This window comes from Mauremys reevesii, linkage group 1 (assembly GCF_016161935.1).
Source record: "Mauremys reevesii isolate NIE-2019 linkage group 1, ASM1616193v1, whole genome shotgun sequence".
Classification (NCBI taxonomy): Eukaryota; Metazoa; Chordata; order Testudines; family Geoemydidae; genus Mauremys; species Mauremys reevesii.
This window is the reverse complement of record NC_052623.1, coordinates 128,947,228-128,966,647: the sequence shown is the minus strand read 5'-3', so window position 1 is coordinate 128,966,647 and position 19,420 is coordinate 128,947,228. Positions and strand designations below refer to the sequence as shown.

At 43.3% G+C, this 19,420-nt stretch overlaps 1 long non-coding RNA gene across 1 annotated transcript; it reads right to left on the bottom strand.

Annotated features, from left to right (window-relative positions):
• Positions 1-14,535: 14,535 nt before the first annotated feature.
• LOC120398524 lies at positions 14,536-16,090 on the bottom strand. Its single transcript, XR_005594499.1, has 3 exons — positions 15,947-16,090; positions 14,907-15,027; positions 14,536-14,563 (listed from the first exon to the last, which is right to left on the bottom strand). It is a non-coding gene; the product is annotated as an uncharacterized LOC120398524 (long non-coding RNA).
• Positions 16,091-19,420: the final 3,330 nt, after the last annotated feature.

Here is a 19,420-nt window from a genome sequence, read left to right as displayed (position 1 = left end):
TCAACTAGGGGAAAAGCTCTTCTTGACCTGCTGCTCACAAACAGGGAAGAAATAGTAGAGGAAGCAATAGTGGATGGGAACCTGGGAGGCAGTGACCATGAGATGGTCGAGTTCAGGATCCTGACACAAGGAAGAAAGGAGAGCAGTAGAACAGAGACCCTGGACTTCAGAAAAGCAGACTTCGACTCCCTCAGGGAACTGATGGGCAAGGTCCCCTGGGAGAATAACATGACGGGGAAAGGAGTCGAGGAAATCTGGCTGTATTTTAAAGAATCCTTATTGAGGTTGCAGGAACAAACCCTCCTGATGTGTAGGAAGAAAAGTAAATATGGCAGGCGACCAGCTTGGCTTAACAGTGAAATCTTTGCTCGTCTTAAACACAAAAAAACAGCTTACAAGAAGTGGAAGATTGGACAAATAACCAGGGAGGAGTATAAAAGTATTGCTCAGGCATGCAGGAGTGAAATTAGGAAGGCCAAATCACACTTGGAGTTGCAGCTAGCCGGAGATGTTAGGAGTAACAAGAAGGGTTTCTTCAGGTATGTTAGCAACAAGAAGAAAGTCAAGGAAAGTGTGGGCCCCTTGCTGAATGAGGGAGGGAACCTAGTGACAGAGGATGTGGAGAAAGCTAGTGTACTCAATGCTTTTTTTGCCTCTGTCTTCACAGACAAGGTCAGCTCCCAGACAGCTGCACTCTGCAGCACGGTATGGGGAGGAGGTGACCAGCTCTCTGTGGAGAAAGAAGTAGTTCGGGACTATTTAGAAAAGCTGGACGAGCACAAGTCCATGGGGCCAGATGCGCTGCATCCGAGGGTGCTAAAGGAGTTGGCCGATGAGATTGCAGAGCCATTGGCCATTATCTTTGAAAAATCATGGCGATCGGGGGAGGTCCCGGATGACTGGAAAAAAGCTAATGTAGTGCCCATCTTTAAAAAAGGGAAGAAGGAAGATCCAGGGAACTACAGGCCAGTCAGTCTCACCTCAGTCCCTGGAAAAATCATGGAACAGGTCCTCAAGGAATCAATTCTGAACCACTTAAAGGAGGGGAAAGTGATCAGGAACAGTCAGCATGGATTCACCAAGGGCAAGTCATGCCTGACTAACCTAATTGCCTTCTGTGATGAGATAACCAGCTCTATGGAGGAGGGGAAAGCAGTGGATGTGCTATTTCTGGACTTTAGCAAAACTTTTGATACAGTCTCCCACAGTATTCTTGCCAGCAAGTTAAAGAAGTATGGGCTGGATGAATGGACGGTAAGGTGGATAGAAAACTGGCTAGATGGTCGGGCTCAACAGGTAGTGATCAATGGTTCCATGTCTAGTTGGCAGCCGGTATCAAGTGGAGTGCCCCAAGGGTCGGTGCTGGGGCCGGTTTTGTTCAATATCTTCATTAACAATCTGGAGGATGGTGTAGACTGCACCCTTAGCAAGTTTGCAGATGAGACTAAACTGGGAGGAGTGGTTGATACGCTGGAGGGTAGGGATAGGATACAGAGGGACCTAGACAAATTAGAGGATTGGGCCAAAAGAAATATGATGAGGTTCAACAAGGACAAGTGCAGAGCCCTGCACTTAGGACGGAAGAATCCCATGCACCGCTACAGACTAGGGACCGAATGGCTGGGCAGCAGTTCTGCAGAAAAGGACCTAGGGGGTACGGTGGACGAAAAGCTGAATATGAGTCAACAGTGTGCCCTTGTTGCCAAGAAGGCTAATGGCATTTTGGGTTGTATAAGTTGGGGCATTTCCAGCAGATGGAGGGATGTGATCATTCCTCTCTATTCAGCACTGGTGAGGCCTCATTTGGAGTACTATGTCCAGTTTTGGGCCCCACACTACAAGAAGGATGTGGATAAATTGGAGAGAGTCCAGCGGAGGGCAACAAAAATGATTAGGGGGCTGGAGCACATGACTTATGAGGAGAGGCTGAGGGAACTGGGATTGTTTAGTCTGCAGAAGAGAAGAATGAGGGGGGATTTGATAGCTGCTTTCAACTACCTGAAAGAGGGTTCCAAAGAGGATGGATCTAGACTGTTCTCAGTGGTAGAAGATGACAGAACAAGGAGTAATGGTCTCAAGTTGTAGAGGGGGAGGTTTAGGTTGGACATTAGGAAAAACTTTTTCACTAGTAGGGTGGTGAAGAACTGGAATGGGTTACCTAGGGAGGTGGTGGAATCTCCTTCCTTAGAGGTTTTTAAGGTCAGGCTTGACAAAGCCCTGGCTGGGATGATTTAGTTGGGTTTGGTCCTGCTTTGAGCAGGGGGTTGGACTAGATGACCTCCTGAGGTCCCTTCCAACCCTGAGATTCTATGATTCTATGAGTGGGCCCAGCACAGGGAGACGCCTCAGCCAAGAGGCTCTGCAGGCCAGACTTGGAGGGGGATCGTAACCCTGACAGGCCAGGGGCGACGCTGGGGAGAAGGGTCCTGCCACCTAGAGCCTGAGAGCATGTGGCCACCGCCAGAGCAAGTGTCCAACCCACAGCATCCCTGCAGCACAGCCAGAGCCTGAGAAAGAGGCCTGGGACTTACAAGGAACAGACTGTGAATTGCCCTGACATTCCAGAGACACTGTTTGTGGTGTTCCCTACCACAGAGCGGGGTGATGTTTCCTTTCATCTTTCCCATTTTTTCTTATTCCTTTTTAAACTAATCATTAATTAAATAAACTGTATTGCTTTAAATCGTATGTAATGATCAGTGGGTCAGGAAAGCATCCAGTGCAGAGAGAGCACCCTGGAGTGGGGACACCCTAGCCCCTGACCTAGGTGACCACAGCAGGGTTGGGGGTCAAGCCCCCCAGGAATCCTGGGCCCAGCCTCGTTGGGGTTACGAAGACTCTGCCAGACAGGGGAGTGCAAGGGGAGTCCTCAAGGGCAGGGAGGCCTCTGGGTAAAGGAAGTGGGAGCGAGGACTCAGATCCTTCTGCTAGCCCACTTCACTGGGGTAGTGCAGAAGCCAGGAAAGTTCCCCAGCTGCAGGAAGCTCTGTGGTTGCTAGCTGGGAGCCCAGCTCTGAAGGCAGTGTTGCTTCTGGAAGCAGAGGGTGGCATGGAATTGCCACCTTTACTTCTGCGCTGCTGCTGGCAGTGGCACTGTCTTCAGAGCTGGGCAGCTGGCCAGCAGCTGCCCTCTGGCTGCCCAGCTCTGAAGTCAGCAGCACAGAAGTAAGGGTGGCAATACCATGATCCTCCTACAAGAGCCTTGCGACACCGCCGCATGACCCATTTTGGGTCAGGACCCCCACAGTTACAATACATGAAATTTCAGATTGAAATATCTGAATCTGTGAAATTTATTATTTTTAAAATCCTATAACCATGAAATTGACCAATATGGATTGTGAATTTGGTAGGGCCCTACACAGAAGAGACTCTCCTAATTGGCTAAGTCTGCTCTAGTGCTGGTAGACACAAGAAGAAGCTAGCAGGTGAGGTAGTGGAATTTTTAATCTAGAATAGTTGAGGTATATTTGACAGAATGGATTAAAAAGCTGAGTGGCTGTTGATCTTGAGATCATAATTCAGTGTAGAAGAAGTCAAGCAAATACAATTTTTAGATTACCCCATAATAAATTTATACTGAGCAATGACATACATGAACATAGACTAATGGGAAACTTTGGGCCCCAGTTTTATTTTGTGAAAAAAGTGCTGCCTACAAATGAAAAGTCAATTAAAGAAAGGAAGAAGGACTAAGCTTCCTGTCACATTTTTCAGTGTATTAATACCAGGAAAGGAAAATAGTTTTCCTCCAATTCACAGCTAATGATGGCTTCTTTGTGTTATAGCCTGTGCCCTCCCAGTTTAATTTGGAAAATGCATTCGTTTGTAATAATCTCAGCTAGATCCATAATTTTTTACTTACATACATTTTACCTGTTTTGTTTGTGGACTTGTTGCTAATACTGGGGTTGAATAAAACAAATCTGCAGTAATCTGCTCAGCAAAAGAGTCACAATGCTGTATTATTTTAATGTTGTATTCTTCTGGTGTTTTCATTCTCCTCTCTTCCCCCACTCAAAAAACAACACAAAAACCGAAAACAAAAACCCAGAAACTTAATTCCAGTTTATTAAGAAGTTACTATCCACACTAGACCACCCCTGAAGGCGGAAAAGTAATGCTATGATAAGACAGAAAAGAAAGCTATGGATGTGAAACACAAGTTATATAGCACATACTTTTCCTGTTTTCAAGTTCATAAAGAGTGGGGTGGAAAAGATGAATAAGGCAAACAATACCATTAAAGTTCTCACAGAATTTGTGTAAAGAAATACAGACTATCATTATTTAGGCTCTGTTTCTAGCTGCCTGGGGACCACAATTTGAACAATTTCCCCTAGGAATAAAAAGGGTGCATAGTAAGTATCATTCAAGAAGCAATGATACAAAGAAAAATCTAGCAGAATTGAAGGGCTTGCCTCATCCTCACACCCTTTTTCCTTCCCTTTTTATATGTTGTGATGTATCCCACAGTACTGTTAGTCATCCCCCCAGACCTGTTAAAATTAATTAAGAGGGTGTGGGGGGATGATTTATTGCTTTGAAATCACATTAGTTATAAGATATTTTGATAACAATGGGGCCAGATTTTCACCCATAGTTCTTAGTACTGCCATGTCTTATTGTTTGTTTCTCTCTACTAGTCTCTGTCCCTTTCCTTTCCCTTATCACCCATCTGTCCTCTTCTTACTTTCCTTTCTCCCCACTCCTTTTTTTTCTTCCTTTCTTCTTTTTTCCGTTGTGTTGGTCTGGCTCAGTAGCAACATTAGGGTTAGGGTTAGAAAGTAGCCCAGGGAAGTGGGTCTTGACTCCCTGCCACGAGGGAGACTCCATCTCCCCTGTTTGGGTGGGGGGTGTCAATCTATATAGGACCCTGGGCTGGGACTCAGTAGAGATGGAGGGTCAGGGTCTACCTAGCTCCCCCACAGACTGATAGAACAGCAATCTAGCAACTAGGCTGCCCAGTCACAGAGGACCCTATTACACTTGATGAATTTGCACTAATTTGCCTGCGTATCTGCTTTTTAGTTTTACACTTTTATTAGCCACTATTGATCTTTTGGACTAAGGTGTGATTTTTTGTGCATTGCATTAAGAAGTATATGTAATGCCCAGGTCCTGCAGAAACCTATGTGCTTGTTTAACTTTATACACATAAGTAGTCCAAAAAGGTTAAGCATGTACTTAGACCTCTGCAAGATCGGAGACTAAAACTGACTTTCTACAGGATGTAAAAATGTGAATTAGAAAAAAAATTGGAAACGGGCCAGAAGTCTGTTTATAAAAAGAATTACAGAAAACTGGATCTGAAAACTCTTTGGAAACCTTTAAAATGGTGCATTAAGGTTTTCCTATGGCAAAATTAATAAAGCAGAAAAAGATTCAGTACAGAGAAATGTAGATAATTTACAAAATTTAAGAGACAGAATTATGACAAATAGCAAGGCATTAAAATGAATAAAAACTATATTAGAATTATTTAGGGCCTGATACAAAGCCTGTTGAAGTCAATGAGGCCCAGATCCTGAAAGGTATTTAGGCACCTAACTCTCATGGAAATCAATGGGTGTTGGACACCTAAATACCTGTGAGCATATGGGTCTCAGAGTCTTTCAATTGCCTTTAAGGGGCTTTGGATCAGGCTCATGGATCTCTGTATTAATCTAGGGTGTTCTAATCTTTGGACCCTTTGTTCATATAAAGGAATGTCTATTTTTTTCCAATGTGACCTATTGAAAGGAAATAACTGAAGAAAAAATTAGACTGGTAGTCAATGCCATGTGTTTGGAGAAAGCAGTAGGACCCAAGCGCTATCCCACAGAATTTTAGAAACCACTGGCAGGGAAGTTAAATCCTGTTTTGAAAAGACTGTTCAGTTCAACAATCTTTCAGAATCATTTTATGAAGTGAAACATGCAGTGCTCTTTTAAGGTAATTTGATGAAAATGATGTAGTTTTAACTTCTACAGAAGGTTGACCTAATGACTAATGTGCTAGTTACTGGCCAGATTTACGCAAGCAGCCAACCAACATCACCATACAGGCACTGAAGTGGAACCCCCCAAGGGCAAAAAAAAAGGAGCCCCCAAGAATATACTGGACGCCTTCAGGTCAGGTTGATAGCAAAAATAAACATACCCTGAACCAGCTAGAGCGAATGCCCAGATAGAGAAGACTAGATCTGAGATCACAGCCCATGGGCCCGGTTGGGGTGACGGGCATGAATGAATGAATGAAACTGGCCAGATTTACTATAAAATAGTTTAAATTGGCCAACAGATTTAAAAATAGTCTCAGTGATGTATATAGGTCAACTTGGATTTAAGGGGCATAGTTTTGTGATTGCCAAGAGTCAAAAGAAGCTAAAATTATGTACTGTCATTAAAGCCTTTAAAAAGTTTGAATTAAATTAGGATTATTTATGTTGAAGCACTGGATTTTAAAGGTAATTTTTGTAATAAATTAATACTTTATATAGTATCAGTGTGGTAGCCGTGTTAGTCTGGATCTGTAAAAGCAGCAAAGAGTCCTGTGGCACCTTATAGACTAACAGATGTAGTGGAGCATGAGGTTTCATGGGTGAATACCCACTTCGTTGGATGCACGAAAGCTCACGCTCCACTACATCTGTTAGTCTATAAGGTGCCACAGGACTCTTTTCTGCTTATGCTCTATATAGATATCCTAAAGCTGCACTCAGAATAAATGAAGTTAAAAAAAACCCCTCACCTTATTTTGACCTTCAGTTAGGTACTAGCCAGGGCTGCTCTCCTACCATCCTGACTATTCCTTAAGGTTTTAGGAATTTAGTGCATATATTGAGACTACATACTCTTAGGCCTGGTCTACACTACGAGTTTATCTCGAATTTAGCAGTGTTAACCTGAATTAATCCTGCACCCGTCCATACAACAAAGGCCTTTACTTCAATATAAAGGGCTCTTAATATCGATATCTGTACTCCTCCCCAATGAGGGGAGTAGCGCTGCATGCAATTCTAAGGGGGCCCCCACCACTACCCCACCCCGACCGTGGATTCTGAGGATGGGGTAATCTCAGCCATGCCTGAGGATTCTGCGGACAGGGAAGATGAGAAGGAGGAGGAGGATGACGAGCTTGTGGAGAGCACACATCGCTCCGTTCTCCCCAACAGCCAGGATCTTTTTCTCAGGCTGACTGAAGTACCCTCCCAAGGCAGTATCCCAGACCATGAAGCCATGGAAGGGACCTCTGGTGAGTGTACCTTTGTAAATACAAAACATGGTTTAAAAGCAAGCTTTTTTTAAAGATTAATTTGCCCTGAGTACTTGGGATGCATTCGCAGCCAGTACAGCTACTGGAAAAGTCTGTTAACATGTCTGAGGATGAGCAGAAATCCTCCAGGGACATCTCCATGAAGGTCGCTTGGAGGTACTCCAAAAGCTTTTCCAGAAGGTTTCTGGGCAGTGCAGCCTTATTCCATCCTCCATGGTAGGACACTTGACCACGCCATGCTAGTAGCAAGTAATCTGGTATCATTGCATGACAAAGCCTGTCAGCGTATGGTCCCGGTGTTTGCTGGCATTCAAGCAACATCCGTTCTTTATCTCGCTGTGTTATCCTCAGCAGAGTGATATCGTTCATGGTAACCTGGTTGAAATACAGGAATTTAATTAAGGGGACAGAGGCGGCCGTTCCTACTGGGCTGTTTGCCTGTGGCTAAAAAGAAATCCTTCCCTGCAGTTAGCCAAGCGAGGGGGGTGGGGGGATTTGTGCTGAGCTTTTCGCGTTTGGCTAGCAGGGATCTTCCCTGATACCAGCCACGCGGTGGGGGGAGGGGTAAAGCAATCTTCCCAGAGAATTGGATTGGGGGGGGTTAGTTTGGTTTCTGCTTCTGCACGTTAACAGGAAAGCCGCAGCACTCAACAGGCTTTGCTTGGTATGTGGGAAAGGAGGGCACTGGTTTTATGAAGGCTGCAGAAGCCAAAAGACAATGGCTTACCATGGCCACATGCAAGCCGAATTCTGTTGCCCGGACCTGCGTCTGTGATCTCTAACACCAAAGCCACAGGCACTCAATATTAAGATGCAAAATGCAACCTTGCACTGAAATCACATGTGCTATGTAACGTGAATAGTGTTGTTCACCGTGAAAGAGTATAAGCATTGTTCTGTAAAATGTATCTTTTTAAATACTTCTCTCACATTTTTTCCCTCCCTCCAGCAGCTGCAAGTTTTTCAAGCCTCCCTCTTCCGTCCCGAAGGCTATCTCAGATAAGGCGGTGGACGTGAGACGAAATGTTCTCTGAAATCATGGAATCGACCTGCAATGAAAGAGCTCATCTGAATGAGTGGAAGGACGCTGTATCAACGTACAGGAAAGATGCCAGTGAATGTGAGGACAGGAGGGACCAACGTGAGGACAGGAGGGAGGAGCGTGAAGCGAGGAGGGACGCTCGAGATGAGAGGTGGCGGCAGGAAGATCAGAGTTGGTGGGATGCAACGCTGGGGCTGCTGCGTGATCAAGCTGACATGCTCCGGTGTCTGGTGGAACTTCAGGAATGGCAGCAGGATCACAGAGTGCCGCTGCAGCCCCTGTATAACCACCCTCCCACCTCCCCAAGTTCCATAGCCTCCTCATCCAGATGTGTAAGAACGAGGGGGCGGGAGGCTCCGTGCACCCGCCCACTCCACCCCGGTGGACAGCCCAGGCAAAAGGCTGTCATTATTTTGAACTTCTGAAGTGGCCTTTTCCTTCTCTGTCCTCCTCCCAAACACCACTCGGGCTACCTTGTCAGTTCTCACCCTCTTTTTATAATCAGTTAATAAAGAATACATGATTTTTAAATGATAGTGACTATTTCCTTAGAAAGCAAACTGTGATCAAAGGGGGAGGGTGAGTTGCTTACAGGGAATGAGTCAATCAAGGGGGCAGGTTTTCATCCAGGAGAAACAAACAGAATTGTCACACCGTAGCCTGGCCAGTTATGAAACTGTTTTTCAAAGCTTCTCTGATGCACAGCGCTTCCTGGTGTGCTCTTCTAATCGCCCTGGTGTCTGGCTGCACGTAATCAGCGGCCAGGTGATTTGCCTCAGCCTCCCACCCCGCCATAAACGTCTCCCCCTTACCCTCACAGAGATTGTGGAGCACACAGCAAGCAGCAATAACAATGGGTATACTGGTTTGGCTGACGTCTGAGCGAGTCAGTAACCTGTGCCAGCGTCCCTTTAAACGTCCAAATGCACATTCTACCACCATTCTACACTTGCTCAGCCTGTAGTTGAACAGCTTCTGACTACTGTCCAGGCTGTCTGTGTATGGCTTCATGAGCCAGGCATTAAGGGGTAGGCTGAGTCCCCCAGGATAACTACAAGCATTTCAACATCCGCACCTGCTATTTTCTGGTCTGGGAAGTAATTCCCTTGCTGCAGCTGTTTAAACAGATTAGTGTTCCGGAAGATGCGAGCGTCATGAACCCTTCCCGGCCATCCCACGTTGATGTTGGTGAAATGTCCCTTGTGATCCACCAGTGCTTGCAGCACCATGGAAAAGTACCCCTTGTGGTTTATGTACTGGCTGCCCTGGTGCTCCGGTGCCAAGATAGGGATATGGGTTCCATCTATCGCCCCACCACAGTTAGGGAATCCCATTGCAGCAAAGCCATCCACTATGACCTGCACATTTCCCAGAGTCACTACCTTTGGTAGCAGCAGCTCAGTGATTGCTTTGGCTACTTGGATCACAGCAGCCCCCACAGTAGATTTGCCCACTCCAAATTGATTCCCGACTGACCGGTAGCTGTCTGGCGTTGCAAGCTTCCACAGGGCTATCGCCACTCGCTTCTCAACTGTGAGGACTGCTCTCATCTTGGTATTCTGGCACTTCAGGGCAGGGGGAAGCAAGTCACAAAGTTCCATGAAAGTGCCCTTACACATGCGAAAGTTTCGCAGCCACTGGGAATCGTCCCACACCTGCAACACTATGCGGTCCCACCAGTCTGTGCTTGTTTCCTGGGCCCAAAAATCGGTGTTCCACAGCTAGAACCTGCCCCATTAACAGCATGATCTCCAAAGCGCCAGGGCCTGCGGTTTGAGAGAATTCTGTGTCCATGTCCATGTCCTCATCACTCTTGTCACCACGCTGCCGTAGCCGCCGCCTCCTTGCCTGGTTTTGCAGGTCCTGGTTCAGCATAAACTGCACAAGAATGCGCGAAGTGTTTACAATGTTCATGACTGCTGTCTTGAGCTGAGCGGGCTCCATGCTTGCCGTGGTATGACGTCTGCACAGTTCACCCAGGAAAAACGGCGCGTAACGGTTGTCTGCTGTTGCTTTCACGGATGGAGGGGTGAGGCTGTACCCAGAACCACCTGTGACAATGTTTTTTGCCCCATCAGGCATTGGGATCTCAACCCAGAATTCCAATGGATGGGGGAGAAGCGGGAACTATGGATTAGCTATGGGATAGCTACCCACAGTGCAACGCTCCGGAAGTTGACGCTAGCTTCGGTACATGGCCGAATTAATGTGTTTAGTGTGGCCATGTGCACTCGACTTTATACAATCTGTTTCCAAAAATCTATTTCTGTAAAATCGGAATAATCCCATAGTGTAGACATACCCTTAGAAAAGGAGTGTAAATAGGAGATTCGGCCCACTTAATTTTGGTTCATGAAGTGTCACGTGTTTTTGTCTGAACCAAAGTACTCTGTTCCTTCAATGCTTAAAGTCTTGGGTCCTGAATTTAAGGTAAACATAGGAAACCAACTCTAATAACTGAGAGAAGGAAATGAATTATTGTAACTGAGGGAAGTTAACAGAACAAATATCTCAGAGAGACACTAACCTTTTCAGACGGTTGGTAAGAGTTTCAAATGCTTAGGTGTTATATTAACCTCAAAAGTTAAGAACTTATACATAGATAGTATCAGAGGGGTAGCCGTCTTAGTCTGGATCTGTAAAAGCAGCAAAGAGTCCTGTGGCACCTTATAGACTAACAGACATTTTGGAGTATGAGCTTTCGTGGGTGAATACCTACTTCGTCGGATGCATGTAGTGGAAATTTCCAGGGGCAGGTATATATATGCAAGCAAGAAGCAGGCTAGAGATAACGAGGTCAGTTCAATCAGGGAGGATGAGGCCCTCTTCTAGCAGTTGAGGTGTGAAAACCAAGGGAGGAGAAACTGGTTTTGTAGTTGGCAAGCCATTCACAGTCTTTGTTTAATCCTGAGCTCATGGTGTCAAATTACAGATGAACTGAAGCTCAGCAGTTTCTCTTTGAAGTCTGGTCCTGAAGTTTTTTTGCTGCAGGATGGCTAACTTAAGATCTGCTATTGTGTGGCCAGGGAGGTTGAAGTGTTCTCCTACAGGTTTTTGTATATTGCCATCCCTAATATCTGATTTGTGTCCATTATCCTTTTCTGTAAAGACTGTCCAGTTTGGCCGATGTACATAGCAGAGGGGCATTGCTGGCATATGATGGCATATATTACATTGGTGGACGTGCAGGTGAATGAACCGGTGTTGGTGTGGCTGATCTGGTTAGGTCCTGTGATGGTGTCGCTGGTGTAGATATGTGGGCAGAGTTGGCATTGAGGTTTGTTGCATGGATTGGTTCCTGAGTTAGAGTTACTATGGTGCGGTGTGCAGTTACTGGTGAGAATATGCTTCAGGTTGTCAGGTTGTCTGTGGGCAAAGACTGGCCTGCCACCTAAGGTCTGTAAAAGTGAGGGATCATTGTCCAGGATGGGTTGTAGATCCCTGATGATGCGTTGGAAGGGTTTTAGCTGGGGACTGTATGTGATGGCCACTGGAGTCCTGTTGGTTTCTTTCTTGGGTTTGTCTTGCAGTAGGAGGCTTCTGGGTACACGTCTGGCTCTGCTGATCTGTTTCCTTATTTCCTCGTGTGGGTATTGTAGCTTTGAGAATGCTTGGCGGAGATTTTGTAGGTTCTGGTCTCTGTCTGAGGGGTTGGAGCAGATGTGGTTGTACCTCAGTGCTTGGCTGTAGACAGACCTTAGGTGGCAGGCCAGTCCTCGCAGATCTTAAATTTCCACTACATGCATCCGACGAAGTGGATATTCACCCACGAAAGCTCATGCTCCAAAACGTCTGTTAGTCTATAAGGTGCCACAGGACTCTCTGCTGCTTATACATAGATAATTATATTCCTCTGTTGGAAAGGACATCTAATGAGCTTCACAGATGGTCTAAACATCTGAACATAGCTGATTGGGAAAGATCAGTAAAATTATAATTGTAATCAACATTATCTTTTTTTCCTTTTTACCTATTCAGTTACTTAATTAAAAAGAGAAACAACATGAATAAAATCATTTAAAAGCTGGAAGGACAAGTACCCTCCTATCAAGTATGGAACCATGCTAAATTTTGAAGATCAAGATGAGCTATCTTGCCTCAATTGCAAGCTTTTACTCTGAGCAATAGCAGAATCAGATATCTTTGAACTATGTATTTAAACTTTACAAAAAAATGGAACACACTGTGTTGAATACTATTTGTCAACCAGTCAGAGCTAAGGTTGGTTGTGAGTAGCCTATTCATAGGATTTTTTCCTCTATTCGCAATATATTCTGGCCATGATTCTATTTCATACTCCTGTAGATTTATAAACCATAAGGCAATCTTTTTTGAAAGTATCAAGTTTTGTTTTTGGCTTTGTTTTGTTTTTGGTTCAGTTTCCACTCTCCTTTTGTTCATTACAAAGAATTATGACAATTTCTGCCATTTGGGACACAAATGCGCATTTATCATCTCCCCTTGTTCCTCCAGATGCATCCTGTTACTATAAGTCCAGATAAGAGAACACTATAGAAACAGACAATTCGAATGACTGTAGCCAATGGGTTAGATGGGCTTTAGCAGAAGCATTGGGAAGGCTGCATTTAGCCAATGTGACATGCTTTGAGTCTAGGCAGTATTCTAAATAAGGTTAAAAAAGTGACACAAAGAAACATGGATTTTATTAAAATAATTAGTTAATTCTATAGTGGATGGTAAATAAAGTACAGAGTATGCAAAATATTTTTTTCTGTTTTGGTTAAATATTCAAAAGAGGGGTTCCCATAGTATTGGTGAAGTCGTGACAGTGATTAGAGCAGAGGACTTCAGAATCAGAAATCCATAGTTATATTCCTGGCTCTGACAGTGAGATGTGGCATTCTCTTGGGCATGTCACTGACTCTCTTCCTTCTATGCCTGTTTCACTAATTGTAAAAAGGGTTTAATAGGGGCCTACCCTCATGACACCACATTGGGGAGAACTTTCTGCAATGCTACTGTGTTTTAATTTACTAAAATACTTAGATATACTTAAAAGACATGCTCTGGAAATTATTTTGGAGAAGTTCTATGGCCCGTGTTATACAGGAGGTCAGACTAGATGATCACAATGGTCCCTTGTGGCTTTGGAATCTATTAGGGCCAGATCCTTGAGGCCAGTCATGTTGCACCCAGTGCAGGACCTGGGGAGGGAGTGCATGTTCTGTAAAGGTGGGTGCCCCCTGATCCTGGGGGCAGCCAGATGCTGGTTCAGACCTTGGCATAAGTTAGAACAGTCTTAAGGTTGGTCTGCTACAATGGCCTTCCTAGGGACTGTTCTGTTAGCTGAGGATCACTAGAGTGCCACGAATTTCTGCCATGCTCCATCACATTCCTGTGCCATGGGGCACTATATTCCTTAACTGCCAATTGTGTCATCCATAGGCTACTGGCCTGTAGAGAGTGAATGGCACAGAGCCAGCTCCACCAGTTTTACATCACTTGAGCATTTTCCTACACTAGAGAAATCAAAACATTTTCATGAAATTTTATTTTGTTGAAATTTTATGAAGTGTCAATTTAAAAACTCTTTAGCCAGCCCTACCTTCCAAAAGCCCCCAGCTTGCTTTTTAAGTAAGCGTTCCTGCTCCTTTTATGTTTACAGAGAGTCAGCGATGGGATGGAGTAGGACTGAGAATATCTCCCTTACTGTCTACAGTTTGGTTAAAAAACATCTGAAGACTGATCCTAGTTCTTTTCTCTGCTTTATACATCTTTATAACTTAACATTAATTTTAACAACTTACACCTGCCTGAGGAGAACAGACCCCTTAGGATTTTGTTTGCCTCTTTGTTTTGCAGTAATGAATCTTAAGTTTCTGTATATCATTTTTTCCTTCTTTTCAGGAGTGACGGAGGGTGGGGCATTAGGAGTGTAAAATAACAAATAAACATGCATCAGAATTGACAAGCTCTGATCCAGCAAAATGTTTAAAAGTTCACTGTATAAACTCTACACAACTGAATTAAAAGGAAGCATTGAGTCAGCATACAAGTACTACTGTCATTTTGTCAGGCTATAATGAATCACTCAATGATGGATAGATTCAATCTCAGTATACCCTGATCTTGACATATATTTGTCACTCTTCAATTACATTTTTAAATTTATATTTTATGTAAGAATTAATCAAGCTGTTGAGAGACACTCAGACTGTGTTTTGGTGTAGAAAATTAATGGTTTTAATGAATCACTTAAATGCTTTTAATCCATTGTCTCCTTATCCATCATCTTCCCTGTTCCTGTTAGATCAAGGACAAGGGTCATTACTTTAGTTTACAGTATAATTAGCAAATTATCTTCTCTCCAATGCCTAACATTCCCCCATTGAGTCATCATATAATTATGTAACAACATCTGCAAAGTGTTGTGATATTTGTTTGGAATGTTGCATATAAATACAAGCTATTTTTATTCGTATCTATATAAATAGATAGCTATAGATATAGTTAGTAACACAAGACTGAATGCAACTCCACTTGCTAGCATTTTAAAATTATGTAATGGTTTAAAACAAACAAAATGTGATCAAGAGTTCTAGCAGTTGAGCCACACTGGAAATTAAAGTGAATTCATGTTCACTACCTGCCAAACTGTCATCCATTGGCTGCTGGCCCATAGCCCCTTGAGAGATTGTTATTCTGCTTTCACTTGGCAACATTTTTTTATGGTGGAGTTATGTTCAGTCCTAAAAAACTCTGCCTTGCTGGAGAGTGAAGAGGAGTAGGAAATGATTAACCCCAAAAACCAAGGGAGCTTAAAGTTACCATATATTTCTTCATAAGCCTCAGTGGGCTTTCCCTCCTTCCTACCAAGAGACTTAATATCTATATATATTAAAAGCTTTTGAGCTGCATAATGAAAACTGCTATTTGAAGTAATACTGATATTGTAGATACAATCTATCTTGAAGCAAAATTAGTTGGTATTGCCTATTTGTTGTACAGTTTGATGAATGTCTCAAGTTTTAAAAAATTTCTTGTATTTCTACACCAGAAATACCAGGTCTTGATTTCTCAGTGCTTGTCTACATGGGAAGTTAAGCCAAATTAACGGAGGGCTTGTCTATATGGGGAAATTCAGGCTATGCCTACACTACAAAGTCTAGCACTGGCAGCACCCTAGTGTAAATGCAGTGTACACTGACAGAAGGAGTTCTGCCATTATAGACACACCAACTCCCCAACTGATGTTAGCTATATCAGCAGAAGCCCTCTGTTTTTGGCACAGCTGAGTCTACACTGGGGCTTTTGTCAACTTAGCTATGGCACTCGGGGGTCTGGTTTAATCACAGCCCTGACTGACGTAACTATGCAGACATAAATGAAGACCGGGCCTCAGGAATGCTAACCCTAATTAACTACAGGTGTTAAGTCAATGTGGCTAAATCAAAGCATGTTAAACCCCTGCATGGATGCTCTCATTCAGAAGTAAAGTGACCTTAGATCTGGTATACACTACAGACCTATATCAGTATAACTCTGTTGCTCAAGGGTGTGAAAAATCTACACCCCTGAGTGACATAGTTATATGGACCTAAACCCCCGTGATAGGCTTCTTCTGCCGACATAGCTCCTGCCTCTCACGGAGGTGGATTAACTATGGCCATGGGAGAGCTCTCTCACCTGTCAGCATAGAATGTCTTCATTAAAGCATCACAGCGGCGCAGTTGCATCAGTGCAGCTGTGCCAATGCAGTGTTTCAAGTATAGACCTGCCCTTAATCTCCACAAGGAGCAGAGAGAACTGCAGCTCAAGTTTGAATTGAAGATCCGTAATACCACGTAAGCAAAACATAACAGATATTGTATGTATTAGTTTTAGTTATTATTTCTTCCTTAAAATTTCTAAAATAAAACTATAGGTGCCCAATCCAGTGCACTCAGCATCTATTCCATAGATTTAAAAATCACAAAACCAGACCAATGCCTGCCCATAAATACATCCACCTCAGGTTACACCCTCCTGGATAGCCTTAGAGAAGAGAGAAAAAATGGGATTTGAATCATGCCCAGAAGGCTAACAGATCTGGGCTGTGGCGGGCCAAGGTGGGGAATGAGTTGCAAAGCAGAGGACCTCTTACAGAGAATAATCTGCCAGTAACTCTGTCTCATTTATACTGAGGGAATTCCAACGTGAGTCCCTCAGCTGATCTCAACTGTGGCACTGTGTCACAGGGGCAGAGACAGTCTCTCATGTAAAGAATACCTGCATCCGTGCACCTGCACACTTGTAGACTGACAATTTCTCTATGCAAAGGATATTTTACACCGCTAGGTAAAAGAGGCTATCATAAAACATACCAAACAAAAATATCTATGACTCATTAGTTTATGAAACTATCAATAGGACTTTAACCAGGGTGGCAAGTTTTAGCATGCAGCAATGCATGAATGAGGTCTCAGATAACCCCTTGCACATTGAGCAAATGCTGTGTTCAATTGTGGTTATGCTTACCCTTCTTCAAACTTTGAGGCATGATGTTCTGGGAATTTACAAGTATCTATGTTTTTCTTTAAAAATGCTTTTCCAGCTTTAGCCAATGGTTGTGGACAAAAGAATAGAAAGCTGCGGGCTTTTTAATAGTGATATCTACTGCTTATCACATCTGCTTTGTGCAATTGTATGGAAAAGATCACACACACTGTGCTGCATTTCTCTTCAAAGTGTAACTTGCCAATCGCCACTCACCCCACATCGGTTTGTAATCCTTTGCTACAGCTGGGAGATGACAAAAGAAGCTTAAAATGAAGGACCTCCAGCCTCATGAACACTCTGCATCTTTCTTTGATTAACAAAATCTAGACATGAAATTGGTGCCAAGATGACTGTGTTGGTTGCAAAATATATACTCCATAGACAAAAACGTGATTGGAAATGGCAGTTTTAGATTTGGGGCCAGAGCCATGTGTTATTTTGCTGTAGTCTTAGAAAGAATTCAGGGTTATAACATCTTCTCTAATTGTTTTCTGTTTTGAAGGTGTATTTTACAAACAGCCATCTTAGACAGCGACTTTGATGGTGATTGCTCCTCTCTATTTTTGTAAGTTCAAACCATATTCTAAATACTGAGTTAGCTCAAACCAGCTGTTCAACTATTTAAGTAGACAGCCACATCAAGACAACTGTTTTGAATTTTGGCCCTTTGCTCCACATCTTGGAAGTCTTACACATGTAGGCCCAACATTTAGAAGCATTTATGCATTACATATTTGTATGCATTACAACAGATGGGTAGATATGACACACACAAATTGAAATAAAGAGTGGAATTTAGCAGTTTATTACCTGAACTCTATTCCATTTTGGGTACAGAAAAGAATCCTGACAGGTCTCCACTCTTCAGCCCCTGACTAAGCTACAGAGCGTTTTCACTGCAATGTGGCATGATGTGCACAAACAGCATTTGCGTGAGTCTGTCTTAATACCTGGGGAGTTAATGTTGTTGAATCCTGACTAAGAGCCTGGTACTGTATAACACTGATTAGGCCATGATGGACTATATAGACACTGAGGAAGCTTTGTGGACACACACCATAACGTGGGGATCTAAATTATGAAGCAAGAAAAAGAATAATGCACAGTGGCATTCAAGAGTACCAGCAAGTGGCAAGATGGGTTTTAGGAGTCCATCCTGGTATGGAAGGGTATTTAATTGTAGGAACAGAAAATACATTCATTTCAATTAAGTAGTTAAGCACACTATTATGATGCCTTGCCAATACCTTGCTTTTCTGTGAGAACACTCCTTATCTGCATATGTTTTGTATGTATTGGGCCAACCAGCTTCAATAGTATTATGCCAGGGCCATACTGGGTCAGACCAAAGGTCCATCTAGCCCAGTATCCTGTCTTCCAACAATGGCCAATGTCAGGTACTCCAGAGGGAATGAACAGAACAGGTAATCATCAAGTGAGTCATCCCCCGTCACTCATTCCCAGCTTCTGGCAAACAGAGGCTAGGGACACCATTCCCACCCATCCTGGCTAGTAGTCATTGATGGCCCTATCCTCCATGAATTTATCTAGTTCTTTTTTGATCCCTGTTATGGTCTTGGCCGTCACAACATCCTCTGGCAAGAAGTTCCACAGATTAACTGTGTGTTGTGAGAAAAAATACTTCCTTTTATTTGTTTTAAACTTGCTGTCTATTAATTTCATTTGGTGACCCCTATTCTTGTGTTAGGAGAAGGAGTAAACAACACTTCCTTATCTTCTTTCTCTACACCAGTCATGATTTTATAGACCTCAGTCATATCTCCCCTTAGCTATCTCTTTTCCAAGCTGAAAAGTCCCAGTCTTATTAATCTCTCTCATACGGAAACTGTTCCATACCCCTAATCATTTTTGTTGCCCTTTTCTGAACATTTTCCAATTCCAAAATATCTTTTTTGAGATGGGGTGACCATATCTGCACACAATATTCAAGATGTGGGCATACCATGGATTTATATAGAGGCAATGAGATAGTTTCTGTCCTATTATCTATCCCTTTCTTAATTATTCCCAGCATTCTGTTCGCTTTTTTGACTACCACTACACATTGAATGGATGTTTTCAGAGAACTATCCACAATGACTCCAAGATCTCTTTCTTGAGTGGTAACAGCTAATTTAGACTCCATTTTATATGTATAGTTGGGATTATTCTTTCCCATGTGCATTACTTTGCATTTATCAACATTAAATTTCATCTGCCATTTTGTTGCCCAGTCACCCAGTTTTGAGAGATCCTTTTGTAGCTCTTCGCAGTCTGCCTGGGTCTTAACTATCTCTAGTAATTTTGTATCATCTGCAAATTTTTCTACCTCACTGTTTACCCCCTTTCCAGATCATTTATGAATATGTTGAACAGGACTGGTCCCAGAACAGACCCCTGGGGGACACCACTATTTACCTCTCTCCATTCTGAGAACTGACCATTTATACCTACCCTGTGTTTTGTATCTTTTAACCAATCCATGAGAGGATCTTCCCTCTTATCCCGTGGCAGCTTACTTTGCTTACGAGCCTTTGGTGAGGGATCTTGTCAAAGGCTTTCTGAAAATCTAAGTACACTATATCTACTGGATCTCCTTGGTCCACCTGCTTGTTGACCCCT